The sequence below is a fragment of the Sus scrofa genome, chromosome 5, assembly GCF_000003025.6.
Source record: "Sus scrofa isolate TJ Tabasco breed Duroc chromosome 5, Sscrofa11.1, whole genome shotgun sequence".
Taxonomy (NCBI): domain Eukaryota; kingdom Metazoa; phylum Chordata; class Mammalia; order Artiodactyla; family Suidae; genus Sus; species Sus scrofa.
In genome coordinates this window covers 16,969,657-16,990,941 of record NC_010447.5, presented here as the reverse complement: position 1 = coordinate 16,990,941, position 21,285 = coordinate 16,969,657, and the positions used below count along the sequence as shown (strand labels likewise).

Genomic DNA, 21,285 nt, shown 5'->3' with positions numbered 1-21,285 from the left:
CACATCTGGCGTTGCTGTGGCTCTGGTGTAGGCTGGCAGCAACAGCTCTGATTAGACCCCTAGCCTGGGAACCTCCATATGCCACAGGCACAGGCCGGAAAAAAAAAAAAAAGGACAAAGACCAAAAAAAAAAAAAAAAAAAAAGATAACAAGTGTTAGCAAGGATGTGAAGAAACTGGGGGCCCCTGCACATTGTTGGTGGGAAGGCAACGGTGCAGATGCTATGGAAAACAATATGGAGATGCCTCAAAAAATTAAAAATGGAACTATCATATGATCCAGCAATCCCACTTCTGGGTATTTATCCAAAAGAATTAAAATCAGGATCTCAAAACGATATTAGCTTTCCCATGTTCACTGCAGCACTATTCAACCACAGCCAATATATGGAAACAACCTAAATGTCCAGCAATAGATGAACAGATAAAGAAAATGTAGTATTCACACACACACACACACACACACACACAGTGAAATGCCATTCAGCCATTTCTGTTTGTTTGTCTTTTGCTTTTTAGGGCCGCACATGTGGCATTTGGAAGTTCCCAGGCTAGGGATCGGATCTGAGCCGCAGCTGCCAACCTGCACCACAGCCACAGCAACTTGGGATCTGAGCCGCATCTGTGAACTACACCACAGCTAACGACAATGCTGGATACTTAACCCACTGAGCGAGACCTGGGAACAAACCCGCGTCCTCATGGATACTTACAGGATTCATTACTGCTAAGCCACAATGGGAACTCCCTATTCAGCCTTTTTTTAAAAAAAGAAGGAAATTCTGACATATGCTATAACATGGACGAAACTTGGGGACAGTATTCTAAAGGTAATAAGCCAGTCACAAAAAGTGAAATACTGCATGATTCCATCTATATGAGGTATATGAAATAGTTAAATTCATAAAATGATAGTTGCCAGGGGCTAGAAGAAATAGTGACTTACTAACTAAAGACATTAAGTTTCAATTAAGCAAGATGAATAAGCTCTAGAAATCCACTATACAACATTGTACCATAGTCAACAATAATCTATTTTATGCATAAAAATTTACGAGGACAGACCTCATGGTAAGTGTTCTTACCACAATAAAATAAAACTAAAAAAACCCTGACAATACCAAGTGCAAATGAGGATGTTAAATAACTGAACATTGCTGGTGGAAATGCAAAACAGTATAACCACTTCAAAAATAGTTCGGTAGGTTCTTATAGAGGTAAACATACACTTAACTTTATTACCCAGCAATCTCACTCTTAGGGATATCTTTGAATAATGTAAATTTAGATTCATACCAAAACCTATACATTTAGAGCAGCAGTATTCATAGGCACTTGAAATCAGCCGTATCTCAAATAATTTTCTGCAAATGAATGGATAAACTATTAGATAACCGTACAATGGAATACCACAATTAAAAATAAAACTATAGTAAATACAACATGGATAAGGCTCCAAGGTATCATGCCAAATGAGAGAAGCCTATCTCAAAAAGTTGTATACTATAGTATGATCCCATGCATACGGCATTCTAAAAAAGGCAAAACCACAGGCATGGAGAACCAATCAGAGGTTGCCAAGGATTACAGGTTAGAGAGAGTCTGACTGCAAAGGGGCAGCAGTGGGGAGCCTCTTGAGGTGATGGACCTGTTCTGTATCCTGACTGTAGCACTAGTTACATGAATATACATGTGTTAAAACTCATAGACCTATATTCCAAAAGTTTTTTCAATTATACTCACTCCTTGTAAATTTATAAAAAACAACAACAACAAAAAAAAAAAACAATAAAAAAGAACCAAAGCTGTTAAAAAGGAAAAAATACATTTGCCATACCTTAGCTAGAACCTCAAAAGCTTTTCAAATATTAGTTCTATGGAACTTATTCTTGTGAAGGAGCGAGTACTCTATTTGGTTACAGTATCCTAACGGGAATAAGTTTCCAAACAGGGAAAAGGACCCTGTTTGTCCCAGGGGCACTGCGTCTTGGCCCAAAGCCACAAGTAGACTGGAGGTTATGATGCCTAAATTTCTACCATAAAAACATCAGACACCCTTGCCCAAAATGCAGTCTAAAAGCCAATACTTTGAACTCTATGGATCCACTAGATTTTCATAATTTTCCCCAAAAGTCAGCATTCAGTTCTTACAAATAAGAGTTCTTACTAGGTTCTGAGTTTAAATCATGGAAGGAAAAAAAAAAAAAAAAAAAAAAACAACAACTGGTAAGGCCTTGACAACTCAATATCTGTAAGGGAAGCAGTGCCTATAAGGAGCTGATGGTTCTGGATTCCTTGCTAGAAAAGTGACACTGCTTTCTGGGGAGGAATTATTTTTCTTTGAGATTTTGCTACAGATTGCACTGAGTGATAAATGCATTACTCCTTTAAAACAAACAAACAAACAAAAAACCCCTTTCTCTGAGCACTAGCCTGGGCCAAAGCAGGGCTGCAGAGCAGAGCCCAAGGAGAGAGCAGAGGAGTCACATTCCCATATGACCGCTCTGCCTCACCACTGGGAATCAGCTGGGGCAGCCTGCTGAGGAGTGGGAAGCAAAAGTTGTGCAACTCCCACAAACTGCAAGGGACAATACAGACCCGAGACTTACTAATGGTCAGGAAGCAGCATGTGGCTAGGAACAAAACACATCAGCACCACCACCACCCCGCCACCTCGGTCAAGCTGGATAGAAGCTGATTAAATTGAAAGATGGAAAACACGGGCATCTAATTAACAACAAGCCTTTGATATCCATTCATCACACAAAATGGACTTATTTTCCTTGACCTATAAATCTTTTGAGCAATTTCTAATGCCAGGAATCTACATTAAGATCCCAAAACAAGTTTTACCCCTTCAGTACTTAGGGCTGAAATTTTCCTGCATGAGTCAGAAAAAAACAACCAACCAAACAAACAAAAAAAACAAAAACAAAAAACTGCCTTATGAGGCAAGTGAAATACTCATTGGATCATTCTACTTTGTTTCCCCACCACACTTAATCACTCAATTAATCAGTCTGTGCCTTTTTTAGGTACCACACCACCCCCTTTCTCCAGAGACAAGGAAGAAGAAATATTACAATTAGATGGAAAGTAAAAAAAAAAAAAAAAAAAATCTATAACCCCACTAAAATATTACTTGCACTAGAGCATCTATATTAATAAAACAGATTGCCACCATTCAGTTAAGTGGTCTTTATGGACTTTCCTCATTCCAAACTATTTTAAGAATGGCTTCCCAAGAGACTGTTATTTAACTGTTCTTAATCACTGTTGCTTAGAGCATTCAAAGTAAGAAGCAGGTACAAACTTACAATGTGTTTGCACAGAGAACCACCTAATGGGATTACTGTAAGGATGCTTCACATCCCTAAATAGAGGGCTAAATTTATTAACATCTTGTACATGATCTCTGCCTGCTCTACTGGTTCCACACAAACCATGGGGACTTCTGCCAACAGTCTGAATGCAAACTGCAGCAAATGTTAATGGAATTTGCAAAAACTCAGTAACTTTGGTGGTAAGAAAGAAAATTAAATGACAAATTTTACTGAATTAAATTGCTTTTCTCTAGGAGAATTCTGTTATTTTGCATGTATAGGTTCTAGTGTTCTAATCACCCTTTATTTTTTTCTTATTCAAAGATCTTTACTGACTACAAAAGGCTAGAACAGAACCCAAGCTCCCTGAGCTCACCTTTGGCTCTCAATTATCACTGTTTATTTACATTGCACATTAGGGCTCAATGGCCACTGTCTTGGACCCCAGCTACACCAAGGAAGTTTACGCAAGTCAAGTCTGACCTTCTGTACTGACAGCTCAAGATCAATACCTGAAATAACAAGCCGCATCACTGGCTGATAGGGCCTAACACCTTCCCTCTGGTTTCACCTCTCAATTGCTACCTTTAGTTCAGCCCGAAATTTCCAAACTTCCTATGGCTTCCATGAGGCACACAGAATATAAGCAAATGATGAAAGAAAGAAAGTCTCTGAGTTTCAGTCAGGATAAATCAGTCATCCACCTGTGAAAAGATACATAATTCTTGTTTCTTTATACACTAAACTAAAGCTTAGTTGAGAATATCAAGGAAAAACCCAGTTAAATGTCTGTAAATTGACAGAATGAAAGACCACAAAATAAGAAAAAGAGACCCACAAAGATTAAGCAATCTTTATCAGTCAAAGTACAGGGAATAAAAAGTTGGAAAATTTAGGTTTTCCTTAAATATGAAAAGCTCATGGGGAAAAATCCTCTGCAGAGAAAGAATTAAAAATTAGGAATTAAGGTAGCTTGCTAATAACCAAGATGCTATGGACTAGACGGCCAATATGTATTACACAACCTACTTCCTCAGATTTTTCTAAACAGAGGATGCTTTGTCTCTAAATTTTAAAACAGCTAAATAATCTTTAACTCCTCCTCCCTTTTCCCCAACTAAAGTCATTCCCCAATTCCTACGAAGTCTTCCTAGAAACTGTTTCTTACATTACAAAAATGTTACTTAAACACACATCCACGTGACCACATACCCAAAATCATATTTCTTTTTCTTCCTTTCCATATTCTTCACTACTATCAGAGTCCCAGCCTTTGTTACCACACAGCCTGACCAAATCAAACAGCCAATGAACTGGATCTTCACTCCTTGATCTAGTCTATCCTATTTTATACACGCTGCTGCCCCATCCTCCTAAAATCGAGCATGGCCTTGATAATGCGTCATTCTGCACTCCCTGAAAAACTCTTACGTTCTCCACTGTCGCCAAGGACAAACGCAACTTCAAAAAAATCCTTGGCTAACTCTAACCCTATCTTTGCAGGCTCATCTGCCACCTGGGAGAGGGAGGGAGTGGGGTATTCTACCCCAGCCCAGCTGACTTGTTCTTAGCAAAATTTCTATTCTGATTTGGATATAATTCTAATTATATTCAGATCCCCTAATTTATAACAATGAATGGAAAAGACCTTCACTAGTGCTTTGTGAGAGAATGTTTTCACACTCAACAACTTAAAATCCTAAAAAAAAAAAAAAAAAAAAAAAGAGAAAGTTTTTAAAAATATTTAAGAATATCACTAAATTTTTTGCTAAGGGGGAATTAAGTGATCTAAGTTGATCTAGAATGAGAGTTCAAATCTCCAAATTATTTTAACAGTCTTCCTCAAAAGACAACGGGTATATATAATTGTCTGGAAGGCAGGGGAAAGGATGTGTTTGCGTGCATGTGTATGCAGAAAGGATACAGGAGAAACTGCCAACAGCGGTAGCCTTTACGGAGTGTGTACTAGGTGACTGGGTGATGGTATAAGATGACTGAACTTTGACCTTTCTGATTTTTTTAACCCTTTGCCACTGTTAACTATTCAAACAAGAGATATACGTTATGTATAGAATGGAGAGATATCTTCAATAGCGCCTTTTGAGAAAGCCATTTTCTATTCAATAACCTAAATATATATTTAATAGAAAAATTTTTATTTATATAAATATAAAAATTTTCAAATATTTATATAAAATATATTAAATGACATCAAATCTTTTTTTTTAAAAAGAAAATTTTAAAAAAACATTTAAGAATGTTCCTAAATTTTTTTGCTACAAAGCAAGAAACTATGCTCCAGCCTCTCCAAAGGAGAAATCAGATAAAGTAAGCAATTTGCAGCAAAGTTCTAGCAGAGGAAGAGAGAAAATAACACTTAAAACAAAACATCTTCCTAAGGCTCTGTGCCCTGCCCAGAAGATCTAGATCACTCTAGTTCAGTAAGTGGAACATGGAGATGCATCCAAAAGAGTTTGCAAAGGAGAGAGACCTCTTTCTCTTAAAATATAAGCAGCTTCCCAAGTTTTTACATCCAAATTCCTTTGTTCGTCTTCACCGCAGTCATCCTTTCACTTCCTCCTCACTTTCCACTCTGATGATTCCTCACTCCCAATACTCTCTTCCCTATCACAATATACATCTTTTTTAAATGCTTCATTTTCTTCAAGGCATGTTTCCTAGAAATAAGACATTTCGCCTTTTTCGTCTTCACCAAAATCTCAGGAAATCCAATTGAGAATTCTGCAGCAAATGAGATTTCTGGGTATTCTGACCTCCAAGAAAGCTCTACCAGTCCCATTTGCAACCTGCTCGATTTTTCTCTTCAATTTAAAAATAATGCATCAATTTGTTTTCATTCAAAAGCATTTTATTCAGCTCCTTACTGAGACAAAAAGACACTAGTGAATGTGAAGCAAAAGCATGCTACATTATCTTTAACTGAAGAAGAATTCCTCTTGAAACAAGAAACTAACCATGTAATAAATTAAGCTCTATTTATTTACAGGGCTGTCACTCAGTAAAAGAAAGGAAAAACGCTATTTCATACCGGCTCCCAGTGAACATTAAGCTTCTGAAGGCTCAGCTTTCAACTGTACTTTAAAAAATTTAAAACATGGAGAGAATAAAAATAGATTAAAAAATGAGTTGCCTTTTCGTTGATAAAGTAGTTGTGATCCCTTATTTTATCAACTGCTCTCCAAAAATGTAAAGGAACATTTTCATTTTGACTTTCTCTCCTGAGTTCACTCTGGTGGAAATGCTAATGATCAGTTAAATACTCAAAATGTAGAAAAAGGGAGGAAAATAAATGACATGCAAAATTCATAGCCTAGGTAATCCATCCCTGGATAAATAAGCATTCACTGTATTTCTCTAATGTTCTTACTCCCCAGGAACTTAAAAGATTCTGCAGCATAAAAATCACACTAATCAAGTGAACATGAAAGGAGCCTGTTAATGTGTCTTTAGAGGGATTTCAGTGCTTTCTATTTCCAGATCCTGGGACAAGCCCAGTGAACACAGGAGACCCCTCTCCCTACCACCAACAGTGAACATAAAAGTGCTCCAAACTTCGCCAGCTAACATGTTAGTTCTCCGAACCCAACTGACTCCTTCCAGGGTCAAGAGAGCTTCAGTTCCAAGCGAAGAGCACATTTTAGACCCCGAGGCTTTTATTTTGTTCCACTCTCCTCAGTATGACATATCTCCATAAACCTAAGGGAAATCTGGAACTATTATTTTCTTTCACCTTTGCTCTTTTAGACCAAGAGCTTCCCAGAACTTTCTCTGTTCCCACTAACACCAATCCCCAGTTCTTCTTGGAGTCCTACACCAATTTCAGCCTTGAATAAGCAAAAAAGCCCAGGTGGTAGTGGCCATAATTCCTCTATGGTCCTGGTTATAACCTATATTGGCAACATGGAAGCACGTGTGAGTACCAAATATCTGTATTTACGTGCAAGAGAAAGGAAAGAAGATAAGAGACACCAAGGCATCATGACCTTTAAAGAAGTAGCTGGGAGAGCTGCAGAAGCAAAATGAGTGTTACCTCAATGCCTCCAATTTTCATCCACATTCTATTTATTGATATAGCTTCTGTTCTTTTTCCCTCATCCTTCTTGCTTCCAACATGCTTTCCTTCAAAGGTACTCTTGCCCTCCCTTCTGCCTATCCCAGCTCTTTCATTATGCCCACTCACTAAGATATGTTTAGCTACCTAATTTCTTAAAATGAAGTCAAAATTGTTCGCATTACTCGGTTATATGAATATCAGACTATAACACCATTTGATAGGAAAAAATCTTTAAGCATGAGTCAACTAACCTGGATCCCATCTCTATTCCACCTCTTAATGGTCCTGTAGCCCTGGACAACTCACTTAAGCTCTGGGATACTCAGTTTCCTACGCTATAAAATGGGTAGAATAATATTTGTCTTACCCCAATATTAAAAAAAATCAACTGATAGAAGGATTTTAAAGTTTTTATAAACAAGCAAACATAGAGTAATAATTACCAAAGACAGGCGGTCAGCCATAAGACCTAAATGTATGGGACCTATTCAAATAAAGCCATTCAAAAGACCACATCATAGGAAAACCCAGAATGGTGATGATGGCAAAAGCAACTCTAAACTTGTAGAATCACTTAGCACAATTAAAACAACCAACTCAAATTAGAATAAAAGGAAGCCTCCACCGTTGGGCCCATTCCACCTTCAGATCCCAAGCTACCGCTAAAAACACCTGCTAACTGGTGAGTGCCAGATCATTCCCATTTGGTAAAGAGACCTAGTCTAGAATAGTTTGGGGATGAACGTGGAAAGAGTTACTCTGGTAACTGCACTTTCACTGTGATGGTGGTAGAGACCAGCACTGCAATTGTAGAGTAAAAATTTTCTTTCAGACTAGCAATGTCCATCCAGTCAGGAAACTACAGATTACATCCTCTCTGCCAGACTGAAGATAAAGCAAGTGCCTGCTTTTCAGACTACTGAAATTTAACACAGGACATATATACTCCATCACAATACACGTATAAAGACACACTAAGCTGCTAAATCCCTAAGGGAAAGGAGCTAATATATACTGAGCTCTATGTGTCAGAACCATAAGGAAACAGAGATTTCATTTAATCCCCACAAACACCCTGCAATGTAGGTGTTATTATTCCTATTTTTATAGATGAGAACACTGAAGCTCAGATAGATTAAATAACTTGCCCAAGGTCACAACGCCAGTTAAGCAGCAGAGTCAAGACTCGAACTTAGCTTGGCCTACCTCCAAAGCCCACACCGCTTCTGACTTTTTCTTCTCCCATCCAAGTTCTGAACAGGCTGAACCCTGCTTAGCTTCTGGGATCAAACGAGATTGGGCGCATTCAGGGTGTTATGGCCAAGGACTGAGTTCTTCTTCTCAATGGCCTAACTACGGTTTTCATTTCACCTTAATTCCTGACATGTACTTAACCACATGTTCTGGTTGTGCATCTATAATATCGCAAAGGGAAAGAGAAAAATTTCCAGAAGACATCTTCTTTGCCTTTTCTTTACGTACATTTGCTTCATATTCCTGCACAAATTATTCTTTTTATTTTTTTTTAATTTTTATTTTTTTGCTATTTCTTTGGGCCGCTTCCGTGGCATATGGAGGTTCCCAGGCTAGGGGTCCAATCGGAGCTGTAGCTGCTGGCCTACACCAGAGCCACAGCAACGCAGGATCCGAGCCGCGTCTGCAACCTACACCACAGCTCATGGCAACGCCGGATCATTAACCCACTGAGCGAGGCCAGGGATCGAACCCGCAACCTCATGGTTCCTAGTCGGATTCGTTAACCACTGCGCCACGACGGGAACTCCACAAATTATTCTTTTTAGACTGAATCACTGGGCTAAACCCAATAGGCTGCCATGTAACATTTCAGCAATTACTATTCATGAAGGGTGAAAGTTCTGTTTCCTTCCTTTAATACTTTAATCGCCATGGTTTTTGAGCATGGTATCATTTTCTAAGCTGGTTCTTGCCATTTAAAGAGTGCTAGTGCTTAATGCAAAGCTTCACACAAGGTAGGTACAGAGGGAGAATATATGTTGATTCACAGACTGAGAAAAATGTTCTTAATTCTCTAGCTAACTTGATATTTTAGACCAAAACATTTTAAAGGAAACCAATTCTAAGTATGAATTCTTTAAAGACAATTTCTTGGAAATTTTTTAAATTGATTCAGAAAACAAAAGTTGAAATATCACAACCTAGTGGTTAAGTCCCTAAATGACTCACAAGTGAACAATAAAATTAAGAGTTTAAAAGGCTCAATTTAAAAATACTGTTATTCTGAATAACGTGTGCAAGTGCTTCTTGACCTCTCCACAGAAAAAAAAAAAAAGACTGAAGTAACAATAAAACAACTGTTTTGCTAAGTATGACTTTTTTCCTGCTTTTTACATATTAAAATATTTCTGCAATAAGCATCCATTATACTTATAACGCATAATTATAAAATTATGGAAACATCTCACTCTGGGTAAACTTTGTATTTTTAACATATTCTACACAGTATGGTTTTATTTTCTTTCTCAGATATAATCTATAGGAATTAGGTATTCATTAATTCATGCATGTGCTTCCAGAAGAACTTATTACATAATCTCAGCTCATTAAGATAATTATTTTTCTTTCCATTCAAGAATGTTTTTCTTGATTTAGGTGGTTATGTCTCTATCTTTGCATTCTTTTCAAGCAAGTGTAGATTTCTTATATCATCTCCATAGAAATGTCAATCATTTTGTCAAAGACCAAATGTCAATCTTTTCTTGGTAAGAAGCACAAGAATGACATGTGCCCCTGATAGAGCCCCAATTTATAGGTCTTTTAACTCATGGCTGTTACCTTTTCAATGACACAAAAGTACTTCGATCACAGTGGAACCCAAACAGAATGAGCTGCTTTAGGTGACCTGCACAGGAGGATCCCTGTGCTAGGTGGGAGATTTGTCTGAGCTAAATTTTATGGCCTTTTCATGGCTCTAGGATTTTAAATAATTTTTTGACAAGTTACTTTAGTGAAACAATGGATCACATACTGGCCTCTGCTGTGTCAAGTCGTTTTCCCAGCTCACTGTTCAAATCAACCCAAAGAAGATGCCCTTCTGATCCAGCTTAACTTAATAAGCTATCCGATTACTTCTTGTGGAGACCGAATTCCCGTGACATTAATAGTTTCTTGCTATGTGAAATTATCAAAATGTGCTGAAATAATGCAGTCAGCAAAATGTCAGTGAATGACTTACATATGGATCTGCTGCAGCCTGTAAAAACACTGTCTCCATGAGGGACAGCCAAAATGAAGAGTTATGTGGGAGTAATAAAATATGATAACTAGGCTTTCAACTTCAAGTATAAACCAAGCTGCGCATGCACACATGCACATCTACAGGAAAACCTGCTGATAAAAAAAGCAAGAAAAACCCAAATCACGTCCAGCCCGTGTGCACTCTATGGCAAGAGTGTTCAGGGAACTGTCCTTTCAGCACCACGGCAAGAAACCCTGGAGCAAGCCTGGACACAGGCAACCAAAGCTGGGCCCTCAGAAAAATTTGTTAAAGCTTCCACAAAGAAAGCAACAAGAGACTGTATGGTTGCTTGTTTTTAAGTACGCTGTATTCGACTTCATAATCCTTTATCAACTCAAAATAAAATCCATCAAATATTCTGATAAAAAGTTGGAAAACTCCAAATGAAAGCCAAAAACAAATTAAGTCAGCCTCTCAAACGGAACTGGAGAAACCACTAACTGGCCTGCACTATCAAGAACTGCGTTGCAGTAACAACCACCAGCCCTACTAAGAAACATAACACATTTACACATGCCCAGAATCAGATGTCCAGAACACACAGAACATGCTCGCAGCCCTCTCCAGGGAGAGCCCCAATTTCTAGGACAGTCAATGTTCACTGAATACCAAACCATCACTCCCACCACCACCCCCTTCCAAGCAATCAAATTCTCTTTCAGGGAGAACTGAAGGCCTTGTGGGTCATAAGCGCCAAAGAAAAAATGCTGCAGTATTTCAAGAACCAGGTTACAGGCAACGTGCTACAAAGCTTTCGGCATTTCAAGTCTGATTCCCCAGAGATTCCTACCAGGAGAGTACCAGGTGGTAATGTTATCCAGCCATTTGCATTACACATCAAAAAAATTTTTCTCTCCCAACCACCATTATCTTCTAACGCACGTGGGGAAAATAGAAGTACAGAAAGACCGTGAAACTGAAAATCTACCACACCTGAAATCTCGCTGGGAAAGCTAAAACATCCCCCAGCCCTAACACACCACTACCTCCCTAAAGGCTCTCCAGGTTCAAACTTGAGAAAAGTTATAAAAAGCACTCTCTCCTCCTTTGCCCCCAGAGCCCTCACCCACACTTCCTGCTTCCATCTCAGCTTCCCTGGTGCCCACTGTGCACTAAGCAATTTTCCCTGTTTGGTAGAGCTTGCTCCACGCTGATTATTTCTCCCTCCCCCTGAATAAGCCAGATGCAATACAAAGTTTCTTCTATCCCTCCTCCCACCCCAAAACAGATGACATCCTTTTATTATGAACACTGAAGCTGAACCATGGACCCTCAGAATCTCCAGATAGGAAATGTATTCCCCATGTTTCAAAAACTGCAGTGTAAGTGAGAAAGAGGGCACAGGGTGGGGTAGTTGGAAGCGATGCATGGCTTGAAGAATCGTACTTATCAGGCTCGAAAATGATTCCCACTCCATCCCACCTCCAAGCTGGGGCCCTTGAAGGGGTCTGAAAACCCTGGCTAAGCCCCCTGAAAGTTAACAGCCAAGTCTCCACCGGTGGTTGCTGCTGGCACGGAGCGGGGTCGAGCTGAGCTCTCAGGAAAAATGCAGAGGCTTTGCGGTCCGCTAAGTACCAAGAGAGAACTGGAGAGAGGAGGGGTCCAAGCCTGTGGAGCTGGGCAGTCCTGTAAGCCCAAAACTGACAAGAAGCCCAGGGTGCTGCTGGTGGTGAGGTGGGGGAGGGAAGGAGAGAGGAGGAGAGGAGCAAGCTCTGCATCGGGTGGCGTAGGGGTGGGGGTGGGGGAAGGGGATATTCTGAAAGTGATGTACTCCCTAATGCAGGAATCCTAGCCTGCGGAGGAAGGTCCCCGGGGTGGGGGTGGGGGGGCAACACAGCCCCAGAACACCCTGTCGAGAGGGGGACGGACGCATCCGAGGAAAGGACAGGGGAGTCCTGGCTGCCCTAAGAACCCAGGAGCCCCCGGCTTCTGCAGTTGGTAACAAGCTGGAGCCGGATGGGGGAGAAGGATGCAGTAAGACATGGGGGAGGGGGCAGAGCTGAGGAGCTGCTGGAGAAGATCCGGACAGCGCTGCCCTTCCAGTGCCACCGGGCGAGGGGTCCCGACTCTGCTCCGGCCCTGCGAGACGGGGGTGGAGGTGCTGCACCACGGAAGGGGCTCCGAGGGCAGGCCAGTGTCCGAGTCCCCCAGTGCAGCTAAGAGCGGAGGAGAGGGTGTATGGGGGTGGGGACCGGTGGTCCTCAATTCTCCTCAGGTTTACCCCCGGTAAACACGGTAGAAGGAAGCAAGACTTCCAAACGGCTGTCCAAAACAGGGAGGGCAGAAACCCCGCTCCACGGTCCCTCGAGCCCCGCCGCGCACTCTGCGGCAAAGCCCCTGACTGGAGATGGGCGAGCCCCGCTGCAGGGTCCCAAGGCGAGAAAGGGAACCCCGCAGACGAGGAGCGGCGCCGGGGCAGGGGCTCTGGGGCGACTTACGGCAGCGGCGGCGAGGGAGGCAGCGACGGCCCTAGCGCGGGGCTCGGGAGGCGCGGCCGGACTGCAGAGGCGCCGAGGATGCGGCGGGCGGGACTGCGGTGGGCGCCATCTTGGAGCGCTCCCCGCGCCCGCCCCCCGCACCGCCCGAGGCCTTGCATAATTGATGACTCGCGCCCGCCGCGCGCCGCCGCGCGCGCCCCCGCCACCGGGCCCCTCGCCCGCCCCGCCCCCGCGCGGACCCCCGGCGCGCGCCCCTCGCCCGCCCCCGGCCCCCGCCCGCGCGCGCACCGCCCCCGCCCGCCCGCCCACGCCCCACGGCCCACCTACCCCTGCAGGGCGCGCCCGCTCGGCCGCAGCGCGCCGCGCCGCCCGCCCGCCCGCTCGCTCGCTGGCTGTGTGACCGGCGTCCCCGCGCCGCCCGGACCGGATCCGGGGCTAGGGAGCAGGGCGCCGGCAGGGGGCGCCGCGCGGGAGAGCAGCGCGAGCGTCCCCGGGCCCGCCTCCCCGACGCCCCCGCGGAGCTGCGCGGGAGGGGCACCCGGGCAGAGCTCCGCTCCGCGGCCGCGGGACGCTGTTGGGCGGTCCGCCAGCGACCGAGCGTTGAAACCCAAAAGGTGTTATGTTGACTCGAGGGCCCCGGGACCCTTGTAAATGCCAAATCTTTCCTTTCTTCTGAACGGCAGTTGCAGAAGGAAATGCCCAGTGTTATTGCAATGTTCAGTTGGGATTTCTGACATCTGTAAACACTAGGAACTCAATTTATCCGATCTTTGGCCGCTTGTGGGTGGAAAAAAAAAACCGCTTAAGTCTATCAACAGCAGTAGGAACCTTGTGATTCAGTGGACAAGGCCATGGTATGAGGAGTAGGGTGATAGCCTTTCCCCCAGGTCTGAAATTGTAAAGGTCACCTTAATCTTTTTGAACCTCAGTTTGTCCATCTGTAAAGTAGGCACGAGCATTTGAATTGTTTACTCCACACTCTCTTACGAGGATCTAGGTAATAAATGTGAGAACTCAGCTCTTTAACTGTGCCTCTCTTCTACATATTTCTACCACGAATTCACAGTTAAGAGTGAAAAAGTATGGTCGGGCTGCCACTTACTAACTGGGTAGCCGTGGATGGGAACAACGCTAAGCTTCAGTGTTCTTGTCTGTGAAAGGGACCGACCTTTCATAGGACCGACCTGATAAGTCTGTTGTGGGATTAAAGAGGAGAAAGCATTTCACACATTTAGAGCACAAATCTGACACATAATAGTGTGCCCACTACACACATTTTTAAATAGCTTAATTGAGGTATATTTGAAATAGGATACACAATGCAAGTTTAGAGAGAACAGTTTTGACATATGTATGCATGCATGAAGCTATCACCACCACCAATAAACAAACCCATCACCTCCGAAAATTTCCCCAGGCCTCCATGCATCACTCTCCCACACTCACTCCCTCTCCAGGCAACCACAATCTTCTTTCTATTACTGTACATTAGTTTGCATTTTCCAGAATTTTAAATAAATGGAATCATACAGTATGTACTTTCTTGGTATGGCTTCTTCTACTCCACATAATTATTTTGAAATTATTTTGTTATGGATTATTCAGTTGTCTATCAATAGTTCTTTCCCTTTTATTGCTGAGTAATATTCATTGCAGAGATATACCAAAATTTGTTTATCCAGTCACCTGTTGATGACATTTAGATTATTTCCAGTTTTTTGCCATTAAAAATAAAGTTGTTATGAGTGTTTGTGTGCAAGTCTTTGTGCAGACATATGCTCTCATTTCTCTTGGGTATAAATATCTAAGAATGGAATGACTGAGTCTTATTATAGATATATATTTAACATACTAAGAAAGGGCCAAACTGCTTTCCAAAGTGGCTGTGTCATTGTACATTCCTACTAGCAGTATGTGAGAATTTCAGTGGCTCCACATTCTTGACAGCACTAGGTATAGTCGGTCTTTCATTTTAGCCATTCTAACAGATAAATAGTGTAATCTCGTTGTTTTGATTGGAATTTCCCTAATGACTAAAGATATTGAGCATTGGGCTTGTCATTAAGAAATGCTCTTGGATGAAGTGGCTTCAGGTTTTTTGGCCTATTTTTTTAAGTTGGGTTGTTTATTATACAGTTTTGAGAGTTGTTTTTATTCTCTTAATGTCTCTTAAAAAGCAGAAATTTTTATGATGTCTGATTTATTTTTTTCACTCTTCTATGGATCATGCTTTTGGAGTTGTATATAAGTTCCTTTTTTTTTTTAATGTGGATATCTAATTATTCCTGCACTATCTGACTACCCTTGCACATTTGTCAGAAATCAATTAATCAGGTGTCTTAAGGGTCTAATTCTGGACTCTCTATTCTGTTTCATTGATCTTTTTGTCTATCTTAACACTAATACCTCACTGTCTTGATTACTCTAGCTTTATAATAAATCTTGAAGTCAGATAGTATAAGCCCTCTGACTTGCTCTTCTTTTTTCAGTATCGATTTTGCTATTCTAGGTCCTTTGCATTTTTCCATGTGAATTTTAGAATTAGCTTGTCAAATTCTGCAAAAAAATCCCCCTGGGCTTTTGCTCAAGATTGCATTGACTATAGATCAATTTGGAGAAAATTTGACATCTTAACTGCAATGCAGTGTATCATTCCATTTATTTCAGTTCTCTATAATTTTTGTCAACAATGGTCTGGAGTTTTCAGGATAGAAGTCTTATCCACCTTTCTGGAATTTATTCCTAAGTATTTCATATTTTAATTAGTGTTTAATTATATTAAAGTCTGATTATTCATTGGTACTACATAGAAGTACAATTAATTTTATATATTGATCGTATATGCTGCAACTTTGCTAAATTCACTTACTAGCTCTCATAGATTTTTTTGTAGATTCCATCAGATTTTCTACAGACAATTATGTCCTTGGAAAATAAACACAGTTGTGTTTCTTCTTTTCCAATCTAAATGCATTTTATTCCTTTTTCTTGCCTTATTGCACTGGCTAGACCCTCTAGTACAATGTGGAATAGAGGTGGTAAGAGCAAATATCTTCTTCATCTTAGGGGGAACACATTCAATCTTTCTTCATTATGTGTGATGTTAGCTGTAGGTTTTACTAGATATTCCTTATTACATTGAGGAAGGTCTCTTCCCACTTCCCCAAGAATTTTTTTCAGAGATGAGTGTTAAATTTTGTCAGTCTGTTTTCTGCATATGATTTTTCTTTTTCTTTCCTTTCTTTTCTTGTCTTTTTTTTTTTTTTTTGGTTTCTCATAAAGTCACTTAATTTAGATGCCACACAAACCAAAGCAAAGCCAAGAGTGACCCTAATTTACTCTTTCCACTTGAGCTGGGATCCCAAGTCTCTGGCTCCAGCCAATAAGAGAGGCAGTCATCTGGAGCTCATCCTGGAAGCAGCTGTTGGCCTGGCCTTGCCGTCCTCATGGTAATGTCCTAGAAAAGTCTAAGCCCTCGTCCAGTGCGGGGTCCTTTGTCTTTTCACATACTCTGGCCAGCATGGGGGGCACCTTCATGGTGTCCCACTCCACCTCCACCTTGGTCCCCAGGACGTGCTTCCAGATGATGTCCATGTACTCCCAGTCCTTGCCTTTGCTCTTTCCACTTCCTGTACTTCGCAGAGGTGTCCAGATTCTTTGGGGAGAAGATGTTGGGTTTGTTGAGGAGGGAGATGATATTTAGGAAGATGGTCCCTATGTTCTGGGTGGGGTTCCACGGCTCTGAGGGCAGCTCCTCACACAGTGGGTGGAGAATGGAGATGCACAAGTTCCCAGTTGCATAGATGTTGGGGTGCCACCTCTGGGTCAGACACCAAAAGGCCAGCAGAGGGTAAGGGTAGTCAGTGGGGAACATGAGGCAGCCTTGAAGTAGCTACCCACGTAGTAGTTGTTGGGAGGCCCAAAGATGGCTGCTGCCCAGTTGTACTGGTCACCCTTGTCCATCAGGGTCACCTGGAAGCCCTCCATTGGATCTTCCTGGGGTCCTTTGATCTCCTCCTCTGCGTCAGCACTGCCCTGGTTTCTCTCTTTAGTTTGTTAATATGGTGAATTATATTGACTGATTTTCAAATGTTAAACCAACCTAGGACAATGTATCAATCATGGCATGCTATCAAATATTGTTGAATTTGATTTATTAACATTTTGTTAGAAATTGTATGGAGTTCCCTTGTGGCACAGAGGATTGAGGATCCAGCCTTGTCACTCTTGTGGCTTGGGTCGCTGCTGTAAGTTCAGTCCCTGACCCAGGAACTTCCACATGGTGCAGGCTTGACAAAAAAAAAGAAAAATTTGCATCTGTGTTCATGAAGTGTTTTGGTTTGTAGTTTTCTTTAAAAACCTTGTCTGTTTCTGGCATTAGAGTAATATTGATCTCTTACAGGTTAGGAAGTAGTCCTTCCTCTTCAATTTTCTGGAGGAGTTTGTGTAAAATTTATATTATTTCTTCCTCAAATATTTGGTAGACTTGCCTAGTGAAATCATCTGGGCCTGGAGTTTTCTTTGTGGGAAAGTTTTTATCTACAATTTTAATTTCTTTAATATTAGGGCTATTCAGATTTTTTATTTCTTCTTGAGTGAACTTTCGTAGCCATGTCTTTCAAGGAATTACCATTTTATCTAAGTAATTGGATTTATAGCCATAAGATTGTTCATAATACTCCCATATTATTCTTTTACTATCCATAGAATCAATAGTGATGCCAACTTTCTCATTCCTGAGATTGGTAATTTTCATCTTTCTCTCTCTCTCATTCTCTTTTTTCCTGATTAGTCTGGCTAAAAGTTTATCATTTTTATTGATATTCCCAACGAACCAGTTTTTGTTTTCATTGATTTTTCCCTATTGATTTTCTATGTTCTATACATTGATTTCCACTATGATCTTTATTATTTCCTTTATTCTGCTTGCTTTGTTTCTTTTGTTCTCCCTACCCCCCACTTTCTTAAAGTAGAAGCTGAGGTCGTTGATTTGAGGCCATCGCCTTTTCTAAAACAGACATTTGTTGTTATAAATTTCTAAGTACTGCTTTAGCAGTCTTGTACAAATTTTGATATGTGGGACTTTCATTTTAATTCAGTTAAATAAACTTTCTAATTTCCCTTTTGATTTCTTCCTCGCCTCATGCATTATTCAGAAGTGTATTATCTAGTTTTCAAATATTTAAGGATTTTCCAGGTATTTTTCTGTTATCAAGTTCTAATTTTCTTGCATTGTGTTCAGGGAACATGATTTGTATGACTTGACTCCTTTAAAAATTTTGGAAACTTTTTTTATGGCTCAGAATATGACTTATCTTGGTAAATGGTCCATTTGCACTTGAGAAGAGTGTGTTCTCCGCTGTTGGAGGGAGCTTTCTGTGTCAGTTACGTTGAGCTGATTGATAGTGATGTTCAGGTATACTATATTACTCTGTATCTTCTCTGATTTTCATTTTGCTTCTTCTATCAGTTATTGAGAGAGGGATGGTGAAATCTCTGAATATAATTGCAGATTAGTCTGTTTCCTCTTGCCATTCTATGAGTGTTTGCTTCATGCATTTGGGGATTCTGTTTTTAGGTACATTAATGTTTAGGATTGTTATGTCCGCTTGGTGAATTGGCTCCATTATTGTTGTAAGATGAATTCTTCATCCCTGGTAACATTTTTTTGCTCTGAAAGTCGCTTTATCTAATACACACAACTATTGGCATGTTATTTCTTTTTACATTTAAAAAATTTATATTTTAACATACTTATGTCTTTATATTTAAAATGAGTTTCTTTTGGGCAATATATAGTTGAGTCTCCCCCCGCCCTGCCATCTAACAAGTTCTGTTTTTCAATTGGGGTGGTTAGACAATTTATAGTTTATGTGATTATTGATATGGTTGAGATTAAATCTAACATTGTTTTGTTTCATATTTGTTCTTTCTGTTCTTTGTTTCTTCTTTTTTTCTGCCTTATCTTGATTCATTAGAATATATTTCATGAGTCCATTTTATCTACATTGTTGCCTTGCTAGCTGTAATTCTTTGTTGTGTTATTTTGTCACTGTATAAGTTTAAGTATTTGCCTTAACTTGGGTACAAACTTAAACTGTAAGTTCTTTGACCACTTGGACTTTGTGTGCATTGTACACAGTAGGTTTTCAATACATACTCACTGAATGAGTGAGCATTTACTTCTCATCTTGTATCAACAAACATTTAGTGATTACCTGCTCAGGGTGCTCCAGATAACTGACCTAGAAGTTGTTTTCAATTGGAGCAGTCCCCATACTGGATGAAGAGACAGAGAACTGATTTCCAATATGGTAACTAAATCAAAATGATTGTAAAGAAAAAGGAAGAGAAATCCACAAAAATGGTTAAAGTAGAGTTATAAAGGCTATATATAGGATAATTTATAATAAATGTGTAAATAAGTTAGAGAAGTTTGAGGTTACAGTTTTTTAAAAATTTAGTTCTATGACAGGAAAGCTCTCTTCTTCCTTGCCTTTGTAAATAGTTTTTATTTTGCATTTTGGGAGCTCTATTGTTTTTACAATCAGGATGTGTGTCCTCTTTATTTATTTATATGTTTATTTGTTTGTTATTTTTTAATGGCCATACTCATGGCATATGGAAGTTCCTGAGCCAGGGATTGAATCCAAGCTGCAGCTGCAGCAATGCTGGATCCTTTAACCCTCTCAGCTGGGTCAGGGATCAAACCTGTGCCTCCAAGGTGACCTAAGATGCTGCAGTCAGAATATTAACCCACTGTACCACAGCAGGAATTCCTATGTCCTCCTTATTTAAACCCCTTCGCCTGAAAATCAGACCTTTGAAGCTATCATTAGTCATTATTTTCCATACAGTGAGAAGGGACAGAGTTCTGTATCTTTTCTCCAGTATTTTAGCAAACATGGAAATTTAGCCTCAGGGTTAAACATGAGGTTAAAGTAGTAACATCTGTTACTTTTAAGGTCCAGGTAGCTAAACCTACAGACTTTTCAAAATATGAGAATATTTGCTGACTTCATGACAATCTTTGAAGCCATCAAAAATGCCAAGGATTTCCTTTAACAACTAAGCTCATATGAGAAAAAAAAAATTCAATACACTGAGAAATGAGTTTCCATTTAGAAAGATGAAAGAGGATTAGACTTACCCAGTGTTGCTCCAGGGAGCAAAACCAAGACCAGGGGTAGGAGTTTCTAGAGGATAGATTCCAGATCAGTATGAGGAAGGATGTTCTAATCAACCACCCCTGAGGAAAGGAGCCAAAGTGTTTGTTCAAGGATGAACTTTAAGAACAGCTATTGTGGACATTTTTAGGATCAAGGAGCCTTTTGAAAATGTGATGAAACCTATGGATCTTTTTTCTTTCCCAGATAAATTCACAGATACACACACACACACACACACACACATCTTTACATTCTAATGCACACACTGATGCACATACACATGCTAATGCACATCTTTACATTCTAATGCACACACACACATTGATGCATATCTTTACATTCTACTGTGAAACGTGTCCTTGAACCCCCAGTTAAGAATGCCTGGTATAGGAGTCCCCTGGTGGCTCAGAGCTTTAAGGATCTGGTGTTGTCACTGCTGTGGCTCAGGTTGCTTCTTTGGCTCAATCCCTGGCCCAGGAACCTCCACATGCTGTGGGCATGGCTAAATAATAATACACATGATTGTGTTTTTAACAAAAGAATGCCTGGTGTACACAAATGTTTAAAGTGTGAAGGAGGACAGTGCCCCTTCCTACCCTGAGAGCCTCTGACCCTCTGGTTCTGTCCCTTTCCTCACCTTGACTTTAGAAGTCATCTGGGGTTACCTGATGAAAATCTGGCAGAAGTACTTTCTCTCTTTGGATGTTCTGCTTCACTTCTACCTTTTGACCCAATAATAGTTTATTTAATCTTCCATCCCTCATTCCAGACGTTATTGCTTCCTCTAAATTTACTGTTCCCTTCGGTGGAAACAGGATTTAATTCCTTAGCTTTCTGTGATGCCAGCAGACTCCAGTCTGGAGATTTTATCTCTGAGATTACTCCTAATCTCCTCCCACACTGGCAAGTCCTGCAGAAATATTGGTGATGTGGAAGATATCACTCATCCTCGTCTTCCTTTGCACTGCAGCCAGTGTGAAATCCCCTGCGACATTATGCCTCAG

At 40.8% G+C, this 21,285-nt stretch overlaps 1 protein-coding gene and 1 pseudogene across 5 annotated transcripts in view; both read right to left on the bottom strand.

Moving 5' to 3' along the window:
* The window catches only part of SCN8A (sodium voltage-gated channel alpha subunit 8), a 196,364-nt gene extending 182,890 nt beyond the window's left edge, over positions 1 to 13,474 (bottom strand). For 3 of the 5 annotated variants that reach the window (XM_021091666.1, XM_021091667.1, XM_021091664.1), the window contains exon 1: positions 13,113 to 13,222. The gene's annotated coding sequence lies outside the window, so the exon portion shown is untranslated. Of the gene's footprint in view, positions 1 to 13,112; positions 13,242 to 13,439 lie in introns of those variants that run through there. The other 2 variants (XM_021091665.1, XM_003481581.4) reach the window with 2 other exon arrangements.
* LOC100521191 lies at positions 16,365 to 20,936 on the bottom strand (annotated as a pseudogene).